This window comes from Gossypium hirsutum, chromosome D10, assembly GCF_007990345.1.
Source record: "Gossypium hirsutum isolate 1008001.06 chromosome D10, Gossypium_hirsutum_v2.1, whole genome shotgun sequence".
Lineage (NCBI taxonomy): Eukaryota > Viridiplantae > Streptophyta > Magnoliopsida > Malvales > Malvaceae > Gossypium > Gossypium hirsutum.
Window position 1 is genome coordinate 28,899,568 of NC_053446.1, and position 8,463 is coordinate 28,908,030.

Here is an 8,463-nt window from a genome sequence, read left to right on the forward strand (position 1 = left end):
TATGCTGCCAATATAATGGCGAAATATGGCCTCATACAGAACACTTCCTCCGCATAATATATATCTCGCCCCATAATCAGACATAAATAGTGAATAACAGATTTCTGGCTATACATAACATACATACTCGTATAACAGAAACATAACATGCTTAGTACATAACAAATTATACATGTTAGACGTTATTTATGTCATGATTCACACTATCAGACTATCAGATTTCATGCATAATAGCTTATTTAAACACATAACGACTCCACAAAATGCCTACAGTCGATCGGGACGATGTGTACGACCCTAGGGAAAATTTTTGAAATGTGGGCCCACACAGTCCAAAATGGTTTTTCCCGTGTGGCCTACATGGCCTCGCATACGGCCCACACATGCCCGTGTGGCCCGCACAACCTAAAAATGGCCTAGGTCATGTGTCGCACACGACCTTGTAGCGTTGACAGGCCCCAATCTTGGCTTTCACCGAACGCCATTTTTCGAGTTCCTTACTACACACCTTGAGCAAAGATCTGATGCATGCTAGAAAATGAATATTCCTATACCTAAATTGACGAATAATACAAATTAACAATCGAAAATTTTACTAATCTAAACAATTGATATAACAAATCCCACACAACGAACCCAACAATCAAACGAACAATCCCACAAAACAACAACACACTCACCTTCAAATGAACAGCAGCTTGAAACAACCTCATTTGTTGGAGCCCTCACCAACTCACGAACTTCACCTATACGAAACACCCATAAAATTTAATTTCACTTATCTCTCCGCAACAACCCAAAACGAGAAGGAAAAATCCCAAAGCTTAACCAATAAAAGAAATAAATAAATTAAAACCTTACTCAATACCACGAACAGCCCAAGAGTGTAACAGTAGAAGAAACAAAAATAAAGAATAAAAGGGTAGTAGATTCGGCTTGGCCAAAGGATCAAGGAGTAGTCAAAATTGAAAAAAGAAAAGAAAAAACAAAGAATTGGATGCACAGAGTTAACAAACGTGAAAATAGAAAAAACAAGGGATAATTAGAGATTTTTTAGAAATTTAAATTTAAAAAAATAACCAATTTGAAATGCCTCAATTACAATCAAAGTAGAATTCCCCCACCTCCCACGACATGAGAAATAAAAAAATAAAATAGGGAAAAAAAAACACCCCAAATGCACTAGTGGAGATTCGAACACTGGACCCTAACACCCACCCATCCAAGCACTAACCGTTGAAATAAGCATTTAATTATGACAAGATTTAATGAATCAAGGATTAAAAGTTTTGAGATGTTACAACTCCTCCCCCTTAAAAGAAATTTCGACCTTGAAATTTACTTGATTCAAACAGATGTGGATACTATTGACGAATCGAGTCCTCAGCTTCCCACGTGGCTTCTTCAGTGCCATGATTCTGCCACAGAACCTTCACTAATGGAATAGATTTCTTTCTTAAGAACTTAACATCTCAATCTAAAATCTGAACTGGCTCCTTCTTAAAAGTCATATCTGGTCTTACCTTAATTTCCTCAATAGGAACAATATGAGATGGGCCAGCCGATACCGTCTCAATGTGGAGACGGGAAACATATATTGGTTACGGTTCAACTTCGGAGGTAGCTCCAACTGATAAGCAACCAGTCCCACACGCTTCAGAATTTAATATGGCCCAATAAACCTAGGGCTCCACTTGCTTTTACGTCCAAATCGTAGAACCTTTTTCGCGGAGATACCTTAAGGAACACAAAATCACCTACAGAATACTCAATGCCCCTCTTTTTCAAATCTACATAGGACTTTTGTCTATCAAAACCCACATTAAGATAATCCCGAATCAGTCTAACTTTGTTTTCAGTTTCAGAAACCAACTCAGGACCCAAGACCCGTCGCTCACCTAACTCAGTCCAACACAATGGAGTACAACACTTACGACCATACAGAGCCTCGTAATGTGTCATTTGAATCCTAGACTGGAAACTGTTATTGTTGGCAAACTCGGTTAATGGTAGAGAATCCTTCCAACTACCTCAAAAATCAATCACACAACTCCGAAGTATATTCTTCGGTATCTGAATCACCCTTTTAGATTGACCATCTGTCTAAAGATAGAACGCAATACTGAAGTCCAACCTCGAACCCAAAGCGTCATGAAGTTTCCTCCAAAATCGAGATGTGAAGTAAGGATCTCTATTAGAAATAAACGAGATCGGTACTCCATGAAGTCTCACGATTTTAGAAATATATAGCTTGGCCAATTTCTGTAGGGAGAAATCTGTCCGAACAGGAATGAAGTGGGAAGACTTGGTTAACCAATCCACGATGACCCATATAGAATCCTTCTTAGTAGGTGTTAAAGGCAACCCACTAACGAAGTCAACAATCACATGCTCTCATTTTTAAATGGGAATCTTAATGGGTTGAAGCAAACCCGAAGGCAGTTGATGCTTAGCCTTAACTTGTTGGCACATCAGACAACGAGAAACAAAGTCTGTCACTTCCCGTTTCAAACCAGGCCACTAGTACAGTTTATGAAGATCCCGATATATTTTATTTCCTCAGGGATGTATAACATATGGGCTACTATGCGCTTCCCTCAGAATAGACTGTCTCAAATTAGAGTCATTCGATACACAAACGCGTCCTCGAAAACACAAAACCCCATCACTATTTAGCGTAAAATCAGACGTACTACCATCCTCTACCTGATGGAATCGCAGAACTAGAGAATCATCCCCTAACTGTTTATCCCAAATACAATTAATCCAAGTCGGCTTAACTTGCAACTCGGCTAGCAGACTCCCATCATTAAACAAACTTAAGTGAGCAAACATCGCCTTCAAATCAGACATTACCCTACGACTAAGAGCATCAGCCACCACGTTGGGCTTACTGGGATGATTCTTAATTGTGCAGTCTTAATCCTTAAGCAGTTCAATCCATCTATGCTGCCTAAGGTTTAAGTCTTTTTGGGTAAGGAGATACTTGAGGCTCTTGTGATCGGTGTAGATAATACACCTCTCACCATATAGATAGTGCCTTCAAAGCTTTAAGGTGAAGGCAACAACAACTAACTCAAGATCGTGTGTAGGATAGTTGCTCTTATGTGACTTAAGCTATCAAGAAGCATAAGCCACTACCTTATCGTCTTGCATCAGAACATAACCCAAACTGACATGAGATGCATTACTATATACCACGAACTCCTTACCGGATTTAGGCTATATTAGAATAGAAGCATGAGTCAAAACAAATTTGAGTTTCTAAAATCTCGATTACTGCTCATCAGTCCAAACAAATGGGGCATTCTTACGCAACAGTTTAGTTTGAGGAGCTGCAATTAATGAGAACCCCTCGACAAACCTTTGATAATAACCCATTAGCCCAAGAAAACTACGAATCTCAGAAACATTTTTAGGCTGTTTCCACTCAAGCACAACCTCGATTTTCTTAGGATCAACTTGGATCCCCTCAGCAAAAACCACATGACCCAGAAAATTTACCTCTATCAACTAGAATTCGCATTTGCTTAACTTAGTATAAAGTTATTTCTCTCGGAGTATCTGAAAAACTAATCTAAGATACTCATCATTATCATCCTCGATCTTAGAGTATACCAGAATGTCGTCGATGAAAATCATGATGAACTAATCCAAGTACGGCAAAAAAACCCGATTCATAAGATGAACCTATGATAAAGAAGTTGTTGAAGTTAAGCCTTTAGCTCCACAAGCTCCTTCGGTGCCATACGATAAGGAGCAATGGACACCAGAGCTGTACCCAGTAAAAACTTCTCGACTCGAAGGTAAACCTGGTAACTCATTGAGAAAAACATCCAAAAATTCTTTAACCGTTTGGATGTTCTTAACAGAAGAACCCACAGAAGTCGAATCATTCACAAAAGCCAAGTATGCTTCACACCCTTTTCGGCCACATGAGTAGAGATCACATTGGATAAGTAACCCCAATGCTCGCTGATTATAACCACCTCCACTTCATTCTTTGATATCAAAACTACCCTATTAGTAGCACAATCTAAATTGACTCGATGCACCACGAGCCAGTCCATCCCTAAAATCAGATCAAATTTTCTAAATGATAACTTTATCAGATAGCCAAAAACGCAACCCATTGTATCTCTAGCGGTACATTCATATAATAAAAAAAGTACCAATAATCACATCAGCGGTGTCTTTTTCCTCACGACATTTAGCAGTATAAACCAACGTAGGGCCTTACCGCAATTTGATTACCACATTTGCCTGGTGCTCTCTGTCCTCTACCCCCACCTCTGGCCGGACTACGGCCCCTAGACGGCTGCTAAACTGCCCGTTGAGGCTGAATAAAACCTAGAGCTAGAGCTTGCATTTGATTAGAATGATGTGGGCAATCTCTAATACGATGCTCCATCGACCCACATCCCAGACACGCTCCCAACCTTCTCCAACACTCACCCGGATGGCATTTCCCATAATCATTACATGGATGAGCCACAATAGGAGCAACTGGAACTCTAACGCTAGAAGGCCTATCAGATCTGGCCCGATTTTTAGGCCTCTGAATAGAACTAAAGGGCTTCGAATCCCTTTAACTCTTATCTCTCTTACGGTCTTTATTCTGGCGCTTAACCCGCTTAACCTCTTTGGCAATATTCGAATTGTCCATCAAGACGACAAACCCTCGCTCCCTCTGCGAAGCTATTAGAACTCTCAAATTATCCCTTAGACCATCCTCAAAATGAACACATTTCTCATACCCAATCGCCACTATTCCACGAGCGTAATGACTCAATCTCAAAAATTCGGCCTAATACTCGGCCACAGTCCTATCCCCCTGAGTGAGGTTCATGAACTCGAGTCTGCAAGCATTCACATAACTTGCCCCCACATATTTCCTCTAGAAGGCGGTCTTAAAATATTCCCAGTTGATCCAATTTGGCTGAGTACCCTCCTCAACCGTTAGCCACCACTGATACGCCTCATCGCGAAGCAGAGATACTTCACCCTTCAATTTCTATTTAGGGATGCAGTTAATATCATTCATTATCCTCTCAGTGACCTCTAACCAATATTCGGCCACAGTCGGGGTGATTCTAGTGACACCCCTAAATAGCTCAACACCATTAGATCGAAGTTGTTTAGTTACCGACCCACGGCTCCCAAAACCAGAATGGGCCCAACAACCCTCTCCAACACTTTCAGCATGGCTTGGGACAATACGTCGTCCCTAACCGAGTGACTATGAGACCCAGTCTCAGCATTAGGTGTAGTTAGTGTCTCGCTCGTATCCAAATTAGGGATACTGCCCATCAAGGATAACTCAGCTAGAGTTCCTCTACGACACCCGCCGCGCCTACGAATACCACGACCACGTGTTCCACGAGCACTCATCGTAATCACAGATTTATTTACATGACAGAGTTTTATGTATTAGTTTCATTATTTATTAGCAAATGTTTATGCTTCAAATAAGTATCAGAAGGAGTTTTAGAAATTTTAGCCTCTAACTAACTCAGTACAGCTTTAATTATTTCAGAGTTTTCTAAATAAAGTATTTCTAAGTTAGAAGTATTTATAGGATCTGCGTCGGAGACTCAGTATACCACATACTCACTTTTTAGATAAAAAATAAACTTTACTTGGAAAAATAGTTTTTGCAAATACAATTTTGAACCCAAAATTTTCACACCCCAAGTTTTGTAACCTGGCTCCCATACCACTAAATGTAACACCTCAAACCTGGCCTAGCCATTATGGTCGAATCTAAAAGTATTACGAAGAAAAAGTTATAAACCCGACTTCCTTCTTTTTTAAATAATTTTAAACCATTGTTATTTAGTAAGCTTAATTTGTTAGGAAAACATGTTGTTGCACATATTTAATTTAAGATCATTGTTCGTTTACGACTTTTAAATAAATTGAATATTTTGCAGTGGAGTTTCTTAAAACGTTATATTTTGGTAAATCGATTTGTTTCCTTGAAAACAATTATTTTCAGAAAAACAGTCATTTTCATAAAATCGTTTTATCAATCGTCATGCTAGAAAACCAAAATAAAAATCTAAAACCAAAAACAGCCCCAAAAGTCTAGAGAGTCCAAATTATACAAAACTCTCAAAACATAAATTTAAGTAAATATAGTTTTACGACAATGTGGACACAATCGAGCCCCCGTCACATCGACCCGCCTAAGTCTGAGGGTCACCTGAAATTATTAAACAAATAGAGAATGAGTTTTTATAACTCAGTGTGCAACTCATAGAAACAAAATCTCAAACACAAACTTATTTCATAACAGAATCAGAATTAGATTAGAGTAATATAGAAATATATATATAATCCTATCCCCATTCTCTACACACCAGCTCCGACCATCCCAACATACCACGTAGGGTATAAAACACCTACCCAGCCCTAAAAACTGCTTAGTGTCCATACGACACTTTTCAAAATAATCACAGCTATGCTACCAGTATAATGGCGAGATATCGCCTCACACATAACCCTTCCTCCACATAATACATATCCCGCCCCACAATCAAACATAAACAGTGAATAATAGATTTTCAGATATACATAACTTACATACTCGTATAACAGAAACAGAACATGCTTGGTACATAAGAGATTATACATGTTAGACGTTATTTACATCATGATTCACACTATCAGACTATCAGATTTTTGCTTTCGCCGATCACCGTTTTTTGAGTTTCTCGTTACACACCTTTAGCAAAGATCCGCCACACGCTAGAAAATAAATATCCCCAGACTTAAATTGACAAATAATACGAATTAACGGTCGAAAATTTTACTAATCCAAACAATCGATATAACAAATCCCACACAACGAACCCAACAATTGAACGAACGATCCCACAAACAACCACACACTCACCTTCAAATGAACAGCAGCGTGAAACAACCTCAGTTTGTCGGAGCCCTCACCAACTCATGAAATTTACCTATACAAAATACCCATAAAATTTAATTTCACTTATCTCTTCGCAACAACCCAAAACGAGAAGGAAAAATCCCAAAGCTTAACCAATAAAAGAAATAAATTAATTAAAACCTTACTCAATACCACAAACGACGCAGGAGTGTAACAACAGAAGAAAGAAAAATAAAGAATAAAAGGATAGCAAATTGGCTTGGCCAAAGGATCAAGAAGTGGTCAAAATTGAAAAAAGAAAAGAAAAAACAAAGAATTGGATAGACAGAGTTAACAAATGTGAAAATAGAAAAACAAAGGATAATTGGAGATTTTCTATGAATTTAAATTTAAAAAAATAACCAATTTTAAAGCCCCTACTTACTAGTCAAAGTAGAATTCCCCCACCTCCCACGACATGAGAAATAAAAAAATAAAAAAAGGAAAAAAAAACACCCCAAATGCACTAGTGGAGACTTGAACACTGAACCCCAACACCCACACATCCAAGCACTAACTGTGGAGACAAACACTTAATTATGATGAAATTTAATGAATCAAAAATTAAGAGTTTTGGGATGTTACATATTTATAGCAAAAAACCTAAACCAAGATGTACCTATGCTTTGTGCGAGATAGACTCAAGTTGATCATGACTTTCAACCAAACAATTTTTTCCATTATCCTTGAACTACAAATTAGCTCGAATATGAGCTCGAGCAACATGAACCAATTCACAGAATGAAAAAGAATTATTTATTTCCAGTAGGAAAATAAATTCTCTCTATAAACTCATAAATTGGTAATCATTCGATATTCCCAGAAAATAGAATTTATTCTTTATAAATAAATTACCACTACTTTCTAGCAGAATAACGACGTATGAAAAATGTGTAAATAGCTTAATCGATGACCTTTATTTATAGAGAAAAGTACAAGAGTTCTCGTTGAATAAATCATTAATAAATAATATTATTTTAATAGAAAATACAATCCTACTCTAACTAGAGTAGGGGGTGGCATGCTCCTGTATAGTACTAGGGTTGCCGCCCCTCACATGTTATATGCTAGTTTGGGCCTCTCATGCATTAGGCCATATTACATGTGTGTTTTTAGACTTTTGATTCAACACTTTATAATTTTATTTAACCCAATATTTATTTTCTATTACTCGAAATAAATATTATTTAATCAATTAATTTAATTAGTTAAATTAGCTAAAGTAATTTCTCAATTAAATAATTTTTCAACCTAATTCTAATTTCGTTAAAGTCATAACAATTTTACCATAATATAATCTACAAAAAAAATTAATTTTTTATTCTATAAATTCATTATGATTTAATTAATTTAATTTCATTTTCGAATTTTAATTATTTAACTACAATTAAAAATAATAATAATTCGAAGAACCTTAAATTAATTCCTAAACTACTTCTTGTACTTAATGAGAAAACACATTAATTGCAGACAATGATATATGCTACCTCATCGTTTTCATTCATTTTTATTTATTGGTTGTACATGCA

At 37.2% G+C, this 8,463-nt stretch overlaps 1 long non-coding RNA gene across 1 annotated transcript; it reads right to left on the reverse strand.

Annotated features, from left to right (window-relative positions):
- Positions 1–6,023: 6,023 nt before the first annotated feature.
- LOC121222203 (uncharacterized) lies at positions 6,024–7,244 on the reverse strand. The gene is made up of 3 exons (XR_005919304.1): positions 7,081–7,244; positions 6,899–6,965; positions 6,024–6,205 (listed from the first exon to the last, which is right to left on the reverse strand). It is a non-coding gene; the product is annotated as an uncharacterized lncRNA (long non-coding RNA).
- Positions 7,245–8,463: the final 1,219 nt, after the last annotated feature.